Source organism: Podarcis melisellensis (assembly GCF_964234715.1).
Source record: "Podarcis melisellensis genome assembly, chromosome: 5".
Lineage (NCBI taxonomy): Eukaryota > Metazoa > Chordata > Lepidosauria > Squamata > Lacertidae > Podarcis > Podarcis melisellensis.
The window spans coordinates 32,743,046-32,764,673 of NC_138537.1; positions in this window are offsets into that span (position 1 = coordinate 32,743,046).

Here is a 21,628-nt window from a genome sequence, read left to right on the forward strand (position 1 = left end):
TGACCATTGTTGTTTGACTGGACCTGACATCGGATGTTGACTCTGCCTCCAGGTAAATACACCTTAGAGACGCTTCTGGTTGGCTGGCCTCCCACTCCACTGAATTCTGCATGTTGTTTCTCAGCAATGAGACTATGACACATTATTATTATTATTATTAATTTTATTTATACCCTGCCCATCTGAATGGGTTTCCCCAGCCACTTTGGCACCAGAGTTCCCATGAAAGAGGGACTAGTCGTTAATAACGCTCTACATACTTATCAAACTACAGCTCCTATGATCCTTTAAGTGAAGACATGACAGTTAAAGTGGTATGATAATGCTTTTGTGTGTCAGGACTGATACTTTGGAACTTCCTGTTAATATTGAGCAAGCATGATCAGTATTAAGCAATTTTAAGCAATCATCTAAATCTTAATTTACCCAAGCTCTATCTGGAATGCATCCAAACCAGATATTATCTCTCTATTATTGTCTGGTTGAAATGCCTTTTATATAGTTACTTTATATTGCCTTGCTCACCAGCTACCCTCCTGACACCAGCATACTGTTTTTGGTTGCATATAACCAGCACTTTTTCCTGGGGGGATACAGCAATACGCATACCCCTTAACCTTTTGTGAATCTTTGTACTTTTGTCCATTTACTGTATTTATTTCCCCCGATTTGAACTATAAAATGGTGATTTTCTTGAGTCAAAATGAGAGTACCCCTAAACAATTTTTAGGAAAAAAGCACTGCATATAACCCCTCCTGTGGGATCTATCAAGTGTTGTAGCAAGAAAGAGAAACATTGCTAAAATGGTTTCAGAAACAAGAGTTATCTAAACTTGCAGTAAACATTTCTTTAATACAAGAACACAAGTTCCCTGCAGTGGCTTATTTCACACACATTAGTTTAGCTTTGGAGTTGTATAGTCTTCCTCTCCAGTGAGGTTTGAAAAGCGTTTATCTAGCTTTAACAGTTTAATAGGTTTATGGTTAATTTTTACTATGGTTAGTTAATACAAGCTAAGTTTCATAAACTATGGTTTGAAGTTGGTTCATTTCCATTAACCGTAGTTAACATTAACCACATTTTGTTCAAAACTGAACAACACAACAAACTGCAGTTGATCTGAAATGGAAACAAAAGCTTACAAATTTCTCTGCACCACAAGAAGTTGCACACAACTGACTCATTCTTGTTACACTAAACTATGGTTTATCGTTACATCCTAACCAGCCCTTCATGGTAGACCCAGGGCCTAGAGACATGAAATAACAGAAAAACACATGGAAATAACTCCTACCAGAATTTTTGTCTAAAACAACAACAATCCACCTCATGCTATTTTTCCTTTTCCAATAGCTGCCTTTTGAGCAGTACAGACCACCTGGTGACCATTTGCAAACTCAAAATAATTAGCCTTCAATTATTGCCAAGGAAATTGTCACCTGTTCTGTTTGCAAATCGCTGGCACTTTTGCCTTTCCCAATTAGTGGTGTTTACAGCCATCCCCTACTGGGTTGGAAGAGAAATAGGCAGCCTTCAAGCTAAGGAATGGTTGCTATTTACCAGTGTTTACATTCTGAATTATCCTACTGGGATGTTTTTGAGGCACACATTGCAGTGGGTGGCCTGGAGGTGGTTTTATTACAAATGGAGAAGATAAAATTGTTATTCATTCATGTTTGGGTTAGGTATACCTATCTTGTAAGTCTACAGAAATGAAATCACAAAAGCATGGGACTGCAAAGAATTGAAGGGTCATTTAGCCTAGCCCCTCTGCTTCAGGGCCCAATCAGAGAATAGTTGCATTGCAGAAAGGTGTTTTATCTAACCAATTGTTCCAGATTTGTCTCTTATTGCTGCAACTGCTAAGAGTGCTAACATATTACACAGGCTCCACCCCTTTAAGAATAGAATGGACCTTTTCACATATTATACAGGCACCACCCTTTGAGAATAGAATGGACCTTTTCGCCTTGACTCCTGCATTTGTAACTGCCAGCCTTGAATTTTTTAATGTCATCTAAATGGGGCTGCACTTAAACACACCTTCAAAACCTTGACTGCCATGGAATGAAGCAGTTCATTATTTTTTGGACTTAGAATATATTCAGCTGTATTATGTTAATTGCTATGGCTGCAAGCATGCTTCCAAGGCCAATTAAAATGGCTACTTTTGACCTTTAAACCCATGCATTGCCTGGAACCCAGATGATATAGTAACAGGAACCCTAGTCTGTCAGCTGTTCATGGTTGGTGTAGGCTAGTATGCAGCCAGTATGGTGTAGTGGTTAAGAGCGGTAGACTAGTAATCTGGGGAACCGGGTTCGTGTCTCCACTCCTCCACATGCAGTTGCTGGGTGACCTTGGGCTAGTCACACTTCTTTGAAGTCTCTCAGCCCCACTCACCTCACAGAGTGTTTGTTGTGGGGGAGGAAAGGAAAGGAGAATGTTAGCCGCTTTGAGACTCCTTCGGGTAGTGATAAAGCGGGATATGAAATCCAAACTCTTCTTCTTCTCTTCTTCCTTAACCTCAGCCCTCCAAATGTTTTGGCCTACAACTCTCATGATCCCTAGCTAGAAGGACCAGTGGTCAGGGATGATGGGAATTGTAGTCTCAAAACATCTGGAGGGTCGAGGTTGAGGAAGCCTGGTGTAGGCATTGAATTTGGATGAATCCTGAAAAGAAGAGGTATTTGGGGCTTGTCAGAGATGAAGCACGACCTCAGCAAGATGGCACAATTTGAAGCAGGGGCAGCTTCTTCATGCCAATTCTGCAATCCTGACATCAAAATAATGCTGCATACTAACAACTTCTGAAAATGAATGTAATATCTCTAAGTATACTAGAATCCCACAAACCTGTGGGGTGGGGTAGAGCAGTGTTTCCCAACCTTGGGCCTCCAGCTGTTTTTGGACTACAACTCCCATCATCCCTAGCTAGCAAGACCAGTGGTCAGGGATGATGGGAATTGTAGTTCAAAAACAGCTGGAGGCCCAAGGTTGGGAAACACTGGGGTAGAGGGTAGAGTAGGGAGAGAGTCTGGAGTTTGAGCATGACTAGCAAGTTTAGCTTGTAATCAGAGGGAATGATTGTACCAGCACTCTGTAATCTTAGTGCTTTGGAGAAATGAGCAGCTTTGCAATTGTGAAATTTAAGAAAGACACTGGGATGAGGTGGTCTAGTTTGTAATGAGAGGGCATGATTTTTACCCGGAAAGCGAAAGCATTTTAGGTTTTTTTCCATCCCCAAATCAACTTTAGGGAAGCCTAGTGCAAAAGCCATGTGAAACCTAAAGGTAAAGGTAAAGGTACCCCTGCCCGTACGGGCCAGTCTTGACAGACTCTGGGGTTGTGCGCCCATCTCACTTAAGAGGCCAGGGGCCAGCGCTGTCCGGAGACACTTCCGGGTCACGTGGCCAGTGTGACAAAGCTGCATCTGGCGAGCCAGAGCCGCACACGGAAACGCCGTTTACCTTCCCGCTGGTAAGCGGTCCCTATTTATCTACTTGCACCCGGAGGTGCTTTCGAACTGCTAGGTTGGCAGGCGCTGGGACCGAGCAGCGGGAGCGCACCCCGCCGCAGGGATTCGAACCGCCGACCTTTCGATCGGCAAGTCCTAGGCGCTGAGGCTTTAACCCACAGCGCCACCTGCGTCCCTATTTGCCCACAAATTGCCCACAATTCACAAAATGAAACCTATTTGTCCACAATTTGACAGGTTTCTTACCCAGAAGCTCTTCTATCAGGCCTACAATTTTCTGACCAATTGCCCACAAAACAATTGGGGGAAAGAAATTGTATTTTAGGTGTCCAGCACCCAAGCCCATTGACCTAACTGCTAGTCATTTGGCATGTTTTATCCACTCTGGAGGGGCTTCTGTGCCTGCAGATTTCACCCACTTCTGTCAGCAGGAAAATTATTACAGCTGCATTTTGATTTCCCCAAAAGTGAATGAGGGAGGGGATGAAATGAAGTGGACTCAGAACACTGTGTCAAACCAGGGAGCTGCTTAATTGGTCTGAGCCAAATTTGTTTTTTTAAAAAAATGCTGAATTGAGATTGAACCAAATATTGTGGTCAGTGCACACTCCTAGTTCTTAGCATGGTTGGTGAACCTGAAGCAAAAGGGGAGAATGCATGCAGGAAACCGAGGTGTTGTTGTTTAGCCATTTAGTCGTGTCCGACTCTTCGTGACCCCATGGACCAGAGCATGCCAGGCACTCCTGTCTTCCACTGCCTCCCGCAGTTTGGTCAAACTCATGCTGGAAACCTAGGTACAGGGTGCTTACGGCTGCTGTCCACCCTAAGCAAGCATGTATAGCTGAAGGATCATTATCTCGTCACCCTCCACTAGAAGCACTTACAGCAGGAGTGTGTGTGAGAGAGAAATATGGAAATGCAGGAGCAATTGAGGAATCTTGTATCTCTTTAGGTTGGTGTGAGGGCTAGGACTCAGTAAGGAACAAAAATCCCCAAGGAATTTCACAGCTGTGCTGCTCTCTGAAGCACGTTCCTGAGCTAAAGCATATTACAATGCATAAGTGGAGGAGAAGCAAAGGATGCAAGTGTTTAAGTCCTATCCCTCCCTCCACCCACCCATACAATAATTCTGAGCAAAACCTGAACTTTTTGAGGCCCTGGGTTAAGAATTCCAAATTAATATTCTAGCAATGCTGCCCAATACAAATTACAATAGCTTCTTTAAATGGTTTTACTGTGTGCATTAATATTTTTTTACATGGAAATGGCACAATTTTTACTCTCCTACAAGCTTTCTTGAATTACTTTTGGTTTGTGTCTCATTCCAGGACCTGTAGCAGGTGATGGAATAAGTCTTAGTTGCTGTTCTCAAAGGTGTTAGTGTTGCTAAGGAAAATAGATGTAGCTTTCTGGCAAGCTGCAAGTGGTTATTTGAATTTACCACAGAGAAAAAAATATATATCCAACTTTGAGCAGGATTAACATTGACTTTTCAAATAGTTCTGTCTCTTCAGCACTTCCCAAATCACCTCTCTAGGCCCTACAGAGCATTATTAACGCCAGGAAATCTCATTATATGATTTTTGCTTTCCCTTTCTGACTGCTGAAGAAAGACTTTCTTAGCAGCTATAAAGGAAAATACTTTTGTTTTCAGGCTGAATTCCTTGTGGACTGTTCACTCAGTGATATGTAAAGATACCTAATGTATAGCGTTTCACAGCTCACAGCACATTTATTTTGTTTTATTTATTTAAAACATTTTTACCCCACTCTCAAAGCAGCTATGATAATGAAAAAAAAGTCCCTGCCATCAGTTTGTAGCTGAAAAGAAACAACACGAAAGAAAAAAGGATAGGGCAGGAGGAGGAAACAACAACCCAGAAACCAGTTCTTAGAGTTACAGTTCTTATAACAACTAGCTGGGATAATAATAGTTGAGGTTGGCTGATGGGATGGCCATTGTGAGGTGACCGATAAGGCAGAAGAAGAGTCACAGGTAATTGGCCTGTCAGTGGAGTAACTGATTTTCTTCCCCCCCTCAATTGCAGCCTGAAGGAATGGCCATCATAAATCGGGGGGGGTATAGACCTAAAATCAAAACATTTAAAATCATGATTATTTTTTTAAGTACCAAGATTTAAAACCAACAGCAGCCTGATCCCATTTTGAAATCCATCTATTTCCTGAACCTATATGCGTACTAATTGATGTAACAATGAAAGCAAATTATTTAGTTTCAAATCTTTATATAATTGACCTAAACCGTTGGTCGTAATTTTAAACTTCATGCAGACTGCATGTCCTGAGGAATGAGAATTATTGAGAGAAAAGACAGGTTTCTGCTTGGCTCTCAGGATTTTTGCAAGGACAACAAGCAAGATCGCAAACACTAAAAACAGTCGGTCTAGTCTGGCAAATTAACAGGATGATGAGAAGGAGACAGATAATACATATTTGTTAAATTTAATTTAAAAAATTATTTAGCTCACTAGCAGCCGAGTTCTATGCTGTGCTTGGCAGAGCACTGGATCATAGGATTTGCCTAAACTGAGAATAGCACATAAGGTTATAATGGTCAGTAATCACGATGGCTGTATACCACCTCTGGTATCTGTAGAAATGTGCCTATAAATATAAGTTGCTGAAAAACGTGAGAGATCTGTTGGACTCACTGCAGCTTCTGAGCTTCACATATGCATTTGGTTGGCCCCTGCAAGGCACAGCTTTGGCAACCCATGGCTTACATGGTCGACTGGTAAGAGATAAAATAGTAAATTTATTAAAACAACTGCGAAGAAAAGCCCAAGAACAAATAAGAGACAAAGCAGAAAGATGAGGAATAGAGAGAGATACCAAGCAACAAAGAAGCTGAGCAATTCAGAGATTGAGCAAGAGAATACACAGATAAGCAGGAATGCATTTCAAGGTAAAGCATAGAATCTCAAGTGGAATGAGGAAAGAAAATATAACCTGTGAGAAATGGAAAGTAAAGAAATATAATCATCTTGGCATGCAGAAAAAAATTAAAGCAGATGGTAGGATTCAAAACAACAAAGGAAACTATTCCAACCTCTTAAAAAACAGAGTCTCCAGCCTTGCTTGCGTCAGATACTCAGGTCCAAGTACTAACAATGACCTGAGATAGTGAGGACAGATGGATAGCCTAGTGGCTTTTTCACCAGCAACCAAAATGGGGCATGTAAGAGCTCTGTAGCAAGCAGTAGAATAGAAATGGCTCCATAAATCATCTGATTCCTAAGACCAGATGGATTCTGGGCTGTGGCACAATTGGTATACCTTAAATTGAATTCTTTTTTCCCACCTCTGATCAGTGACCTCTGACCCAGTGCCTGGTTTAAGACTCGTGGTACCTTTCCCCTCACCAGATATATTTATTGAAAGTTTAAAAGTACATAATTAAGCATGGTGAGACATAAATAAAAGAGAGAGAAAGAAAAAGAGAAACAGCACCGGTGTAGAAGGGAAAGTAAAGGGGGGCGAGAACCCCAAAACTGTATACTTTACAAAGTTGTTATTCTACTTCACCAGATCTTAGTCTACCTGTTGTAAGAATGGATTCCAAATATCATTGAATTTGTCCATGGCAAGTCTGCATTTATATGCAAGTTGTTCATATGTTGCGAGTTTGTATTAGCCCACAAACCAGTTATAGAAGGGAGCTGTATTTTTATTTTTTCAGTTCATCTGTATTGGTTTTTTGCTGTGGTAAGGACACGGAGAGTTCACTCATATTGTTATTTTGTAAGGTTCCATGTGCTGGGTATATGATTTAAAAGGATATTTTGCTCTGTAAATGTTCTGTTGATAGTTTGCTTGTTGCTGTTGTTTAGTCGTTAAGTCATGTCCAACTCTTCGTGACCCCATGGACCAGAGCACTCCAGGCACTTATGTCTTCCACTGACTCCCGCAGCTTGGTCAAACTCAAGTTTGTAGCTTCAAGAACACTATCCAAGCATCTCGTCCTCTGTCGTCCCCTTCTCCTTGTGCCCTCCATCTTTCCCAACATCAGGGTCTTTTCCAGGGAATCTTCTCTTCTCATGAGGTGGCCAAAGTATTGGAGCCTCAGCTTCACGATCTGTCCTTCCAGTGAGCACTCAGGGTTGATTTCCTTCAGAATGGATAGGTTTGATCTTCTTGCAGTCCATGGGCATCTCAAGAGTCTCCTCCAGCACCAAAATTCAAAAGCATCAATTCGTAGGCGGTCAGCCTTCTTTATGGTCCTGCTCTCACTTCCATACATCCCTACTGGGAAAACCATAGCTTTAACTATACGGACCTTTGTTGGCAAGGTGATGTCTCTGCTTTTTAAGATGCTGTCTAGGTTTGTCATTGCTTTTCTCCCAAGAAGCAGGCATCTTTTAATTTCGTGACTGCTGTCACCATCTGCAGTGATCATGGAGCCCAAGAAAGTAAATTCTCTCACTGCCTCCATTTCTTCCCCTTCTATTTGCCAGGCGGTGATGGGACCAATGGCCATGATCTTAGTTTTTTTGATGTTGAGCTTCAGACCATATTTTGCACTCTCCTCTTTCACCCTCATTAAAAGGTTCTTTAATTCCTCCTCACTTTCTGCCATCAAGGTTGTGTCATCCGCATATCTGAGGTTGTTGATATTTCTTCCAGCAATCTTATTTCCGGCTTGGGATTCATCCAGCCCAGCCTTCTGCCAAAAATCTTTCAATATAGGACAATGAATAAACATATGTTTTAGAGAAGCATTATCCCTATAGCAGTGTTTCCCAACCTTTTTTGGGCAAAGGCACACTTGTTTCATGAAAAAAATCTCGAGGCACACCACCATTAGAAAATGTTTAAAAAATTAACTCTGTGCCTATATTGACTATATATAAAGTAACTCTCTTTAATAGGCATCAAATAAACACAAAGAAAGTACCGTATTTTTCGCCCCATAGGACGCACTTTTTCCCCTCCAAAAATAAAGGGGAAATGTGTGTGCGTCCTATGGGGCGAATGCAGGCTTTCTCTGAAGCCTGGAGAGCAAGAGGCATTGGTGCGCACCGACCCCTCTTGCTCTCCAGGCTTCAGGAAGCTGTCCGCAAGCCTTGCGCGCCGGGCAGGAGCTCCCGCCCAGCGCGCAAGGCTTGGGGCGGCAGCCTGTTGCCCGAAGCACAGGGAGCCCTCCGGAGGGTGCCCCGTGCTTCGGGCGAGTGTCTGCAAGCCTTGCACGCCCAGCAGGAGCTCCCGCCAGGCGCGCGAGGCTTGGGGCGGCAGCCTGTTGCCCAAAGCACAGGGAGCCCTCCGGAGGGCTCCCCGTGCTTCGGCGAGTGTCTGCAAGCCTTGCGTGCCCGGCAGGAGCTCCCGCCAGGCGCGCAAGGCTTGGGGTGGCATCTGTTGCCCGAAGCACACGGAGGCCTCCGGAGGGTGCCCCGTGCTTCGGGCGAGTGTCTGCAACCCTGCGCACCCGGCAGGAGCTCCTGCCAGGCGCGCAAGGCTTGGGGCGGCAGCCTGTTGCCCGAAGCACAGGGAGCCCTCCGGAGGGCTCCCCGTGCTTCGGGCGAGTGTCTGCAAGCCTTGCGCGCCCGGCAGGAGCTCCCGCCAGGCGCGCAAGGCTTGGGGCGGCAGCCTGTTGCCCGAAGCACAGGGAGCCCTCCGGAGGGCTCCCCGTGCTTCGGGCGAGTGTCTGCAAGCCTTGTGCGCCCGGCAGGAGCTCCCGCCAGGCGCGCAAGGCTTGGGGCGGCAGCCTGTTGCCCGAAGCACAGGGAGCCCTCCGGAGGGCTCCCCGTGCTTCGGGCGAGTGTCTGCAAGCCTTGCACGCCTGGCAGGAGCTCCCGCCAGGCGCGCAAGGCTTGGGGCGGCAGCCTGTTGCCCAAAGCACAGGGAGCCCTCCGGAGGGCTCCCCGTGCTTCGGGCGAGTGTCTGCAAGCCTTGTGCGCCCGGCAGGAGCTCCCGCTGGGCGCGCGAGGCTTGGGGCGGCAGCCTGTTGCCCGAAGCACACGGAGCCCTCCGAAGGGCGCCCCGTGCTCCGCGCTGCCAGCTGCCGCCCGCAAGCCTTGCGCTCCCGGGGGGAGATCCCCCGGTGCGCAAGACTTGCCAACACCAGCGCCGAGCGGCGATGGGATTTGGGAGGGAGCTCGCTCGCCGCCCCGCATGTGCTCGCCGTCGCCGCCCCGCCTCTCGCCGCCGGACTCCCCCGCCTCCCTCCCACGGCACACCAGGCAACTAGTGTGCCGCGGAACACCGGTTGGGAAACACTGCCCTATAGCATCTCCAACAGTTTGATACCTTAGATAGCCCTTTTTTAAACAAACATAATGGGGTCCACTATATTCTAAACATTATTTTGTTGTTGTATGAGCCTCAATTTAAGGTCCAGAGACACCTTTGTTATAGCACTTAAAACAGTTTCCCACTGTGTGGTCGAAACTGAGATCTTTAATTCTTTATGCCATTCCTTCCTCAGTACCTGTATATCAAATGGTTTGCTAGTGACAAACATTTATATATGTTGATGGCTGTTTTTGTTGTTATGTAAGAATTAATCCACTGCTTCAATATCTTGGGGGTCTCTGAGGCTGTTAAAGCTGCTGGTCCATAGATGGTGGTTAGCAAGTGTTTTATCTGGATATATTGCCATTGAGCATTTTAGATGTAATAGATGTAAAATTTATCCTCTTCATTTATCAGCTGCTCTAACGCTGATATACCCAAATTCATCCACCTCTTCCATATGACCATTTCTTTCCTGATTTTTAAAGATGGGTTTCCCCACAAAGTCATTTTGGCGTGGGAGAAAAGGTCAAATTTATATTTTTTGGACATGTGGTGCCATATCATTCGAACTGATGTTATTGTTTTAAAAGCATCTTGAGTATTAATATATTTAGACCCAAGTGCTGCCCATCTTTCTAAAGGTGCTTCACAGGAATATTCCAAAGTAGCCCAATTTGGACAGTTGTTTTCAGTACTTAACTCTAGATGTAGGGAAGCAGTATAATACGTTTATCCATTTTATAAAGTCAAATGGAAAACCTAATTTTTGCAATACTTTTTCGAGATATTGCTTGTGGATGTTTTCAAAAGCTTTTTCTGCATCTAGAGATAGTATAGCTAAATCTTTACTGTTCCTGTTTAAATTTATCAAATCCACTACCAGCCTGATGTTATCTGAAGCTTGTCTCATCTTTATAAACCGAGCTTGGTCATTTTTAATAATAGTTGGTTTTACTCCTTGCAGTACCCATGATACCTGCCAGACTGTTTGCAAGGGGTCTAAAGGCTGTCCCTGCTATATGGAATATATTTACGTCTTGTCAATAGTCATGTGTTTTGTACATTTCTATGACTAAAACTAACATCGCCTTGGGTTATTAAGAGGCAACTTTTAAAATATCTCATCAATGTTTCTTTGGATGCCATAAGAGTTGTTTATTGCCTTCTGTATTTACAGCTTTTGGATACTGCAGTGTTTACATATTAAACATTGCAGGAAAATGCAGAGAACAATATTTCCTCTGTTTGCTTCCACCTCAGTCTGTCTAGCACGCACACACAGACACAGTGCAGTGTTCGAAGAATATACCCTGGGGTATTTCTAGTTAAATTGAAGATCGCAGCTCATGTTTCTTACATACTGTACTTGTATTAAGCTGTCTCTTCTAGTTTAGTAGACTTCAGGTAAAAGTGCAGTCCTAGAGACATTTATTTTGGAGCAGTTTTGCACTGAAATCGTAGGCACATAGGGAAATGATTTTATATATGGCCACAGTGGCAAGAGTCCTTTGTGCAAAGGATTGGAGTTTAGTGTATCCTGCCTCTATATACAAATATGCTACAATCCATCAGTTGTGCATGGAAGGAGCACAGGCAACAAATGTAGGTACCGGAAAGTGAATTTTCATTTTGGAGTTACTGAATAATAAAAATCATGGTGCAGTGGATATGTAACATATTTAAGAAGTAATGATGCATGTTATTAAAGGCAGAGGTTGCGTGTCAAGGTCCTCAAGACACCCCCCAATAAAACACAATTGACACATGATTTTTAGTTTAAGGTTTTTGGCATAATTTTGGCCACAACTTTATTAAAATTACAAGCAATGTGAGTGGTTGCTTAGGCATTGGTTGCGGCTATCTGACCCCGCATGGGGACAGACTGACATTTGCATGCCCACGAAGTCAGAAAGGGAAAACATTTTGGGGAGAGAGACGGGACTGGGTACTATGCCTCACCTCTCCCCAAATGCTCCCAGGAGCTCTTGCATGGCCCTAACCCCTTGACAGGGGTTCGGACAAAAGCATGGCGAGCCCCTAGATTCCTTTAATAGAAAACCCTTGCAGCAGTATCATTTTGGAGGGGCAGGCAAAGCCAATCCATACCCCTCCACCAACCAATTCCTAAACCAATGCCTAACCGCAACCTTACAAGTTGTGACGATTTGCTACACAGTAGGCAAAAACCAAATGGCCCAGCCAATCAGCCAAATGGACAAAATTCCTACCGGGCCCTTGCCCCAAAGCAGACGACCCCATGACAGGCATAGCAAGGTCAAGCAAACAACCTGAAAATAGGGACAGAGGGCAGGTGATCCAATGCATACAGCGAAAAGCTCAACGCTCAACGCTGTGCACAGGGAATTTATTGGCTATGGCTGTCAATCACGAAATGACAACATTTAAATCTCCCCAGCAACAGGAAGCTCAATGATAATGGTGGCCAAACTCTTTTCCCGCCCAGCAACAGTGGGTGTCTTTTTAGCCGCCACCGCAACACGTGTTCTCCATGGAGGAGAACACTCTTTCCCAGAAAATGATCTGCAAATTCATTCAGTTGGCCTATACATCTGCAGTTGAAGATAGGAGATAGCACATCCATCACAATCAATATTCATGTTGATTTTAAATAGAGTTTTAGCTGCTTCTTTTATTTCTTATACTGGGTGGTATTCAGTGCTAGTCCTACTCAGAGCAGACTTTTGAAATTAATGAACATGATAGGTTCAGTGCTTTTTTTCTGGGGAGACGCAGGGGGACACATACCCCTAAACATTTTGTGAATCTTTGTACTTTTGTCCATTTACTGTCCATTTACTGTCCCTATTAGAACTATAGAATGTTGACATTTATTGAGTCAAAATGAGAGTACCCCTAAACAAAATGAGAGTTCCCCTAAAAAAAAGCACTGGATAGGTGTTTTGGGGCCCAGGCTGCTTGAAAGATCTGAAATGTTTTTACATGCTGCCTGGAATCCCAACTAGGGAGAAAGGCATGATTGTGTAAACTCAGGATCATGTTCTGATACAAACATAGCTGACACCATGTTCCACATAGTCTCATTACTATCTCAAGTAGGAGGGCTCCTTTTGGAAGCTATCCCAAGAGTCGCTTTCTACCTTTCTAGGTAGGTTTTGACCACCTTCCTTATACCTGGGCATAGAGATTCCATTGTCCTGTTTGCTTGTATTTCCCAGGTTATTATTGTTTACATACTGCAAGGCTCCTTAGTAAATCTGAATGTGCAAACTCACCAATCGGAGCATTTGAAAATGAGAAAGAAATGTTATTGATTTAAAGTAAAATAAAAAATAAACACAGAAGGATTTATAGTCAGGCAATAAAAAATAAAAATAAAATATGAACTCTTAACTCATCTGCAATTGGCATGCAGCAGATTGTGTTCTTACAAGCTAACTCAAAACTTGGTGGCTGGATGTTATGTGATACTTTATTTAACCCTGGATATCCCATGACTAGAAATCAACCAAGGGGATTTCAAGTACCTAGAAAATAATTTTTGCACTGAAGAGAAAAAATAATAATGAAACTATTTTCAAAATAGATGCTAGAGGTTCCATAACAAGGAGATAAAACCCTGAACCCATCTGATTTGCCTCGCTATTTAGGCCCAGTACAAGCAAGTTGCACACCCATATGCTATCATGTAATGCAGGACTAAATTTGAATAAGTGGTTTCTGTATTATTATAAGTTGTTTTTTAAAACAAAACAGCACAAAGCTTCTCATTTCAGTTCTCCTGTCCACAGGAAAGACAGGGCATCAAAGCAGATTGATGAACACAAAGCACACATCAAAGTCCCTCTAAATTACACTCACAATTTCCACGTGGACAATATTTCAACATTAAAAACACAACCCCATTAAAGCTACAGGTAATTGAACCAGGTAAACAACTTATTGAATATAGCATATAAATAAGTATTGCTGCATGCTGTCCACAAACCTCCACCTATTGCCCTATCAAGGGACACCAATAAGAACATTAAAAAAAAAAGAAAACTCAACACCATTGTTTTCTTTCTGAGAAAAGTGGAAACACTGAATGAAAGAGAACGTACGTGTGTGTGTGTGTGTGTGTGTGTGTGTGTGTGCAGTTGCTAGCTTGTGCTAGTTTGTGCTCCAGTAGTTATGTGAGAAATAATAAGATCATGTATCCATGGAAAGAGTTTTCAGTCTTTTATCTGTCTTAAATCTGCTGATAATTTCATTGAGTAATCAGATTCTGCAGCTAATTAGAAGTCCTGCCTCATTGGATAGTCGGAAGTGGAAGACAGCTTTCTTATATCTATCAGTGTGTAGATGTGCAGAATGCAGCAGCTGGACTGCTGCTGGAGGCAGGCAATGGCAGTCCATACACTACCAGGTCAGTTTCAAGATTCTTGTATTACTATACAAAGCCTCAAACAAACCAGAGTCTGGGATACCTCAAGGACCCACCTGAGACCTTATATCCTAGCTCAATCACTGAGATCATTTGGAGGTGCACTGTTATTTACTCCCCATGTTCCAGAAGCCCAACTGGCTTCAACTAGAAGCCAGACATTTAGCATCACTGGTCCCATGTTGTGGAATACTCTTCCAGTGGATATTCTGCAGGCATTCTTGCTACTAATTTTCAGACAACAATTGAATATTCTTTTTTTATGCTAGCAAGCCTATTCGGCTGTAAGCTTTTTCAAGCTGAGTCCATCATTATTTTCTATTGCCTTTTTGGGGTATATTTTTTCTTTTATTGTGCTTGTAAAATTTGTTACACAGTGCTTGATTTTATATGAAGGAATGGTCTGTAAATATATATTTCCATAAATAAATAAAATGCTTTAATAAGATTCTTTCCCTTTTTTCATTATATAGCTGGTAGAGCAGCCGAATGGGTCAGGCAGATGGGTTTCAGTCATGCAATTAATTATAAAAACAAGATACTCTGATGGTATAAAACTTGGCTTGGGGATTCTACCTATTGATGGGCATAGCTGTCAACTTACCGATTTGAAAATAAAGGACCAGCAGCCTTGAAAATAAAGGACCAGCAGCCAAAATAAGGGACCTGCAGCCTCACCTGTTCCAGGCACTCCAATCTTCCTGTCCTCCTGCAGTCTGGTCAAACTCATGCTGGTAGCTTCGAGAACACTGTCCAACCAACTTTGTAACCAGAGGTTCAACTGAATAGAATCTGAATCACATGCACAACAAGGCCTATGCAGCCTCAGCTTAAGATGGCTCTCCGGCCTGGCTTTGCACTGCAAAGTTTGCAGCAGCACGTGCAACAAAATGGCATCCAGCATTCAAAAGCCCCCTCAGCTTGTATTAACTAGCCACACACAAGGCATGCAAGCTCCACCCCCCAGTCCTTCTTAGACTTCTTATTGGGTGAGCAACACAGCCAAGCAACACAGTTGGAGCCTCCCTCCTCCCTGGCCAGCCAGCAGGGAGGGAGGGAGAGGAGCTGCTTCCTTTGAAATTTAAGGGACATCATTTAAGCAACATTTAAGGGACATCCATCAATAAGGGACAGCAGCGGGACATGGCGCTGCAATAAGGGACTGTCACTTCAAATAAGGGACACTTGACATCTATGTTGATGGGTATAATCTGACCAAAGTTCTGAAAAATTCAATTTAGAATGGCTTAGTTGGTAGCTCAAAGTTTTTTCTGTGAAGTGCAGGGATCCTATTTTTGAGATGGTTGTTTTTATGTTCCACCAGCTTTTTGCTCTTGCTAGCTTAGATTCTAACAAACATTTAATGAGAATGCAGAGGACTGCCCTTCACTGGTTTGGTGAAAATCTATTGTGTATATATAAAATTATGCTGTTTTAAAGACCTTAATATGCTACAGTGTGCAATGGGTTAAATATAAAATTTCTCTTCCACCAATAGAATGAGTCTTCTTAGAGCCGCATTCCCCAGCTAAATAACCTCCAGTTCTTGGCTGAGACTTACAAGAGTTGTAGTCCACCAACATTTGGTTGGGAAAGGCTGTATTGGCAAAAAGAAACATTCAGATCCAATCCAATCCATTTAGCACCAAAGGGTGCAATCCTAATCCCTGGCCAGGAGTGGCAGGGCTTGATAGAGTGGCATAGTCAGCACCACATCGGCAACCCTGGCATGCTGAGGACAAGAAAAATGCCCCTTCTATGTGCCAGCTCCCATCATGATATGATGGCAGGCAGCAGGGACTACACGGGACACAGAGAGTCCCACCCCTCTCTTTCTGACCTCAAAATGTCTTTCTTCTGGGATTTCCACTGACTGCCATCAGAGGGGCTGCTGCTGGATACAGTTTCTATCTGCCCACCATTTGAGTGAATGTTTTGGGAGCTCCTCACTGGCAGAACAACCCCACTCCTTCCAGCATGGTGGATCAGGAGCTTGGATAGTTCTGTAGATGGTGTGGAAGTGTAGAGGGACATCTTAATTAAAAACAACATTCTTTTCCAATGCAAGAATGATTTTGTAAGTGCTGTTAAATCCAAGGGTTGTTTTTTTAGAATCCTAAAATAAATACTTCAGTAATTTGATTTCTCACATTAAATAAAAATATATTTAAAACATCGTCTTAAATGTTTTACATAAGCACATTTTAAAAACACCATTACAGAGAAAAATCCTGATCGTCTCAGTGTCTCCTAGCAAACTCATCAATCATTTTAATAGAGTTCACTTATTTTCCTTCCACAATGCTAACTAACATGGAGTCTATAAATTTTAAGGGATTTGTGCTTGTAGTAATCTCCTGGATGTGTGCTTGCATTTATATGAGTATGAGGCACTCAAGGAATAGTCTTCTGCTTATCACCCCTGGTTCGCAGTAAAACAAACACCCAGGCATTTCAACCCTAAAACCATATACTAAAGGTTTGCATGGGCTTCAGTGGGCTTTAAAAACACTATGTGTTTTTTTAAAAAATAAAAATAAAATAGAATTAAATTAAATTAAAAATCTGATCTGTTTGAATACCTTCAGCAGAAATAGATCGAATTCGTAGATATAGGAGTGCCTGTAGGATTAATTAAATCTAGGGGCTTTTGTGGGGAAACTAGAATAGCTTTTCTTTCCTCAATAATCCATTTTAATGCAACATATTTATTAAACCAACTAGTTTCATATTTTTAAGACAGAGTGCTTATTCTTGACCTAAAGCTCATATACAGCCGTACCTCGGCACCTGAACAATTGAAAACCAGAAGTGAGTGTTCCGGTTTTCGAAAGTTCATTTGGAAGCTGAACGTCCGATGGGGCTTCCGCAGCTTCCGATTGGCTGCAGGAGCTTCCTGCAGCCAATCAGAAGCCGTGCTTTGGAAGTCAAATGTTTCAGAAGTTGAACGGACTTCCAGAATGGATTCTGTTTGACTTTCAAGGTACGACTGTACATGTATCCCTATGCACAAATCAGTACATCTTGGGTACAGAAATTGGCAGGATTTCAGCCTGATCCAAAGTATGTTGTGCTCTGGTCTCCCCAGCCCAATGGGACTTATTTTATAGTAAATGCATTTTGAATTGAAGGCTTTCTCCGACACTATAAAAGCATGAGCGACCTGAGTCTATGACAAACAGGTCTTGTTAGAGACCGCTTTTTGCATTTTCTCTTTTCATGAGTTCAAAGTGGACGGGTGTGTGTCTGCCTTCTGATGGAGTGCATCTCTTTTTCTTTGCTTTTGAAATACAGATCAGTGCATAACCACTCATGAGAAAAAAACGCTAAGAGAAGGTAACTAAATTGTCAATTCAGGCCAAATGAATCAAAGTTATTGTCAGTAAAGAAGACTTGGGTGAATAATCGTCTGAGCATATCACAAAGTGCTTGATTACTTCCATTCAGCTGGGATTGCCTCATTCAGGCCTGCTATTCAGACCAATAAACTCCCAGCATTGGAATGCGTCTGATATGATAAACAGTTAAACACCTTATATGTGAGACCTCTTTTAATGATGTGGCTGGTTATAGAGGTTCCAGGAGACAAACATTTCTGAATTGCAATAATGCTTCATCTAATATTCAATTACCTATATGTCTTTCATGTGTTCCCTTTGGTGTGGCATCTAACTCAAATAGATTGCTCATTGTCCCCTAAATAAATTATGTGCTGCTCAGACTGCCCTACAGCTCAGCACTTACATGAGCGGTGTGTTTATTTAGCAGCACAGACTGCTTGGAAGATATTCAACGTCTACGTTTTGGCCTCTTGTCTCACTCATTACCTTGAAAAGTAATTATGCAAATATCTTGCTGTGGGTTTTATTTATTTATAAACAGCTCACAATTTCAATTTTGGGGCATGCAGCAGTAAAAAAAACAAAAAACACCACTACCAGATGCACCGGCTATGAGGTAGCGCAACCTCCCCCCACTGAAATTGAGCAGCTAGCAATAGATAAGAAAAATTGTGCCATGCTTTGCCTTGACTGCTTATTGAGGAAAGGAGCGCAATAAATTGGGCCGCAGACAACCAATCACCATGGGATTTAGCTGTGCTCGCAGAAGACAGTTGCTGAGCTATGTCTAAGGAATTTAACACATTTTCCTATTTCGCTTTATTTATTTATTTTAAAAAATGCAAGATGGGTGCAGATGGGAGAGATGAAGCAAAGACAGGCTAATATGAAAAGATGTGTTTTCCTCAGAATACCAAGGCTGCAGTGCCAGGTGAGTTGGGCAGCTCAGATTCCAGAGCCGTCAACAGAAAAATGTAGAGGCTGTGCTCATTTGTTGGGAGCTCTCCGGGAAATCCAATTGGCTAGATGGGCAGGAAAGTGATGAGGGCTGCCTTTGATCATCACCATTAGCATGTCAGTTGACATCTGTTTAGGGATGCTTGAGGAATTAGTCCTTTTGCAGATTAAAGAATGAACAGATTTGACCCACACCTCCTGGGCAAATAGAAGCATAGATATCCATCATATTTCACACTTTCCTGAATGTTGCAGTGTAGTTCTTGGCTCAAAATATATACCAAAATGAATCTTTAAACTGCCTTAAACCTATGCAGAGGTTGATTTCACAAATGGCCCAGAAATGGAGCTGTGTCCATACTGTCATTGTTACGATTAACATTTATCATTCACTTGCTACAAAATGTCTCAGAGTAAGCCACAATGACAAAAGCATGCACGGTACAAAATTTAAAATATATTTTTAAAAATAATAACAGAACATTAATTAACTAAAAGTTCTTACATTGCCGTAACATAAAAAGGATGAATCCTATTCCACCCAACTAATGATGAACACCAATACAGACTTGGGTATAGTTTGGCCATATGGCCCAGTTAAGATCTAAAATGATTGAGAGAACAGGAAAATTTCTGCTTGGTGCCTAAAAGTTGGTAATGATAGTGCTAACCATATCTGTTTGGGAGAGCAGTCAGGGAGTTCCCACTGAATGAATCGGAATGATTTTGAGAATGAAGTCTCAAAAGGAGGTGGGGAAATCCATTTTTACATTTAGGAAAAGGAAGGTTGATAAGTCAGTGCAATATTAAATTTCCTAGGCTGTTGAGTAGGCAACTTTGTCCATTGAGTGTGCCACAAAATATATGTGTGCAGGGTGGGGGTAATAGGTCAGAATTTATAAATACAACTAAATGGAAATATTCATGTCATGTCTGGGCTACAGAGAGCAAGCTAAACTCAAATATTAAATGCAGAACATGAGATGGTTCAGCAAATAACTCAGATCACTAAGCAAAATCAGGACATAAGAACCATGAATGTTTTGTTTGTTTAAAATTTACAGCTGACCTTTCAACAAGTGTTCTAAATTCGATTTTAAAAAATGAAGATTAGTTAAAACAAACTGGGGAAAGGGAAAGGAAAAATATGTATACGCTTGGCAGAATACTATGCTGTTGTAGCTGAGAATGGAGTTAGGCAGAAAGGAAAAGGCCCACTTGTAACCTTATTTATGTCAATACAGTAGTACCCCTAGTTACAAACTTAATTTGTTCCGGAGGTCCATTGCGTGGACAGGTGGAGTCCCCAGATCCCGTGCGGTCCCCCCGTCATGTGGAATAACGACTCAAGACAACGTGCTATGGGATTAAATTGGCCACAACTTTATTAAATTTCAAATGTGGGTAGACATTGGCTCAGGAATTGGGCGTTCTCCCTCCCCAGTCCCCAGCCAGGGACCTAGGGAGCATCAGGGTTATCCAGTGTGTGGGGGGGGGGGATGGGCCGGCTCTGGAGAACATATGTTCAAGCAGAGATAGCCGCCCCCGTTACGCTGCCGCCGCAGGGGAGAGCAATGACGACCTTTTGGCGTACGGTCAAAGCCTCCCTTCAGAAACCCCTTTAACGGGGAACCCTGGTATTGCCACCGCAAAGAGGAAGATGGACTAAAGGATTCCGCCCAAGGCCTGATACTGCCAAAGTTGTGACGTTTTGCTATGGGAAAGGCAAAACCTGCCAATGCAGGGAAATTCCTTTCCAGCCCTTTAACAGCGACCTTAACGTAGCAGCGCCTGCATAGCTGTGAAGAAAAATTAACCTGCAAAACCTGTGAAGAAAAGTTAACCTGCAAAATAAGACATTAACTGAGGGTGGGTAGGGTGGGAGAAGCTCTGGAGCCAAGTGAGGATTCCCAGGTAAGATCCTCCCTCTATTGTGTGGGCTGGTAATCCCTCCCCTTACCTGGCCTGGTCTCCTTGGCAACGCTTCCCCCAGGTGGGATTGGACAACTGACTGAGGTAGGCGGAGACCTCCAGGTATCCCACCTGAGGGAAGGCAAAGCCAAGCCTATGCTGTTGGAGCCGCTCCAGATCTAGGGGCTGCGCACGTCCACGCAAAGGGTGCCCCCCGTTTTAAGCAGGGAGCGGTCATTCTTAACCTGAAACTGTTCTTAACTAGAGGCGTGCTTTCGCTAATGGGGCCTCTTGCTGTCGCTGCACCACTGGCACATGATTTCCATTCTCATCCTGGGGCAGAGTTCTCAACTCGAGGTAACTCTTCCAGGTTAGCGGAGTTTGTAACCTGAGGCGTTTGTAACTCAAGGTACCACTGTACTGCTACCTGTAAGGGTGGTGCTGAGGTCTAAACCACTAAGCCTCTTGGGCTTGCCTATTGGAAGGTTGGTGGTTTGAATCCCCATGATGGGGTGAGCTCCCATTGCTCTGTCCCAGCTCCTCCCAACCTAGCAGTTTGAAAGCACAACAGTGCCCATAGATAAATAGGTACCGCTGTGGCGGGAAGGTAAATGGTGTTTCCGTGCACTCTGACACTCGTCACAGTGTTCCGTTGGGCTAGAAGTGGTTTAATCATGCTGGCCACATGACCTGGAACACTGTCTGTGGACAAACGCCGGCTCCCTTGGTCTGAAATGAGATGAGTGCCGCACCCCATAATCGCCTTTGACTGGACTAAGCCATCCGGGGTCCTTTACCTTTTATATTCTACTGCTACCTATGGCACAAGACTTCTGAACCTGTACAGAGTTTCTTCATTAAACATGTGCAGGGAGTGCCTCCCCTTTGTGAAGACTGCCCTGCCAGGTTGAGGAATTTGGTGTCTACTTGTTTATGGCAGCAGTGATCTGAGTGATGGCTCAGGTAGCCATTTAACTGAGGACAAGGAGTTTGGGTTTTGCTCTGGGCTGTTAATTACTTACACAGTGCAATTTTACAAAATGCACCCTGGAAAATTTAACCAGCTACTTTTATGATCCTCTTCTCTTTAAAAAAAATGTTTTTATTGATTTTCCAATATTTTTCCAATAGCAGCCTCATTATAATAATACCAATTTTATCCAATTAATACCATTATTAATGCAAATTATTCAAATATCAAATTATAAAATTTAATTAAAGTGGCCTCCTCGTGTGCTAGATTTGATGGCTTCATTCTTCTACATTTTTCCTAGTTTCAAAAT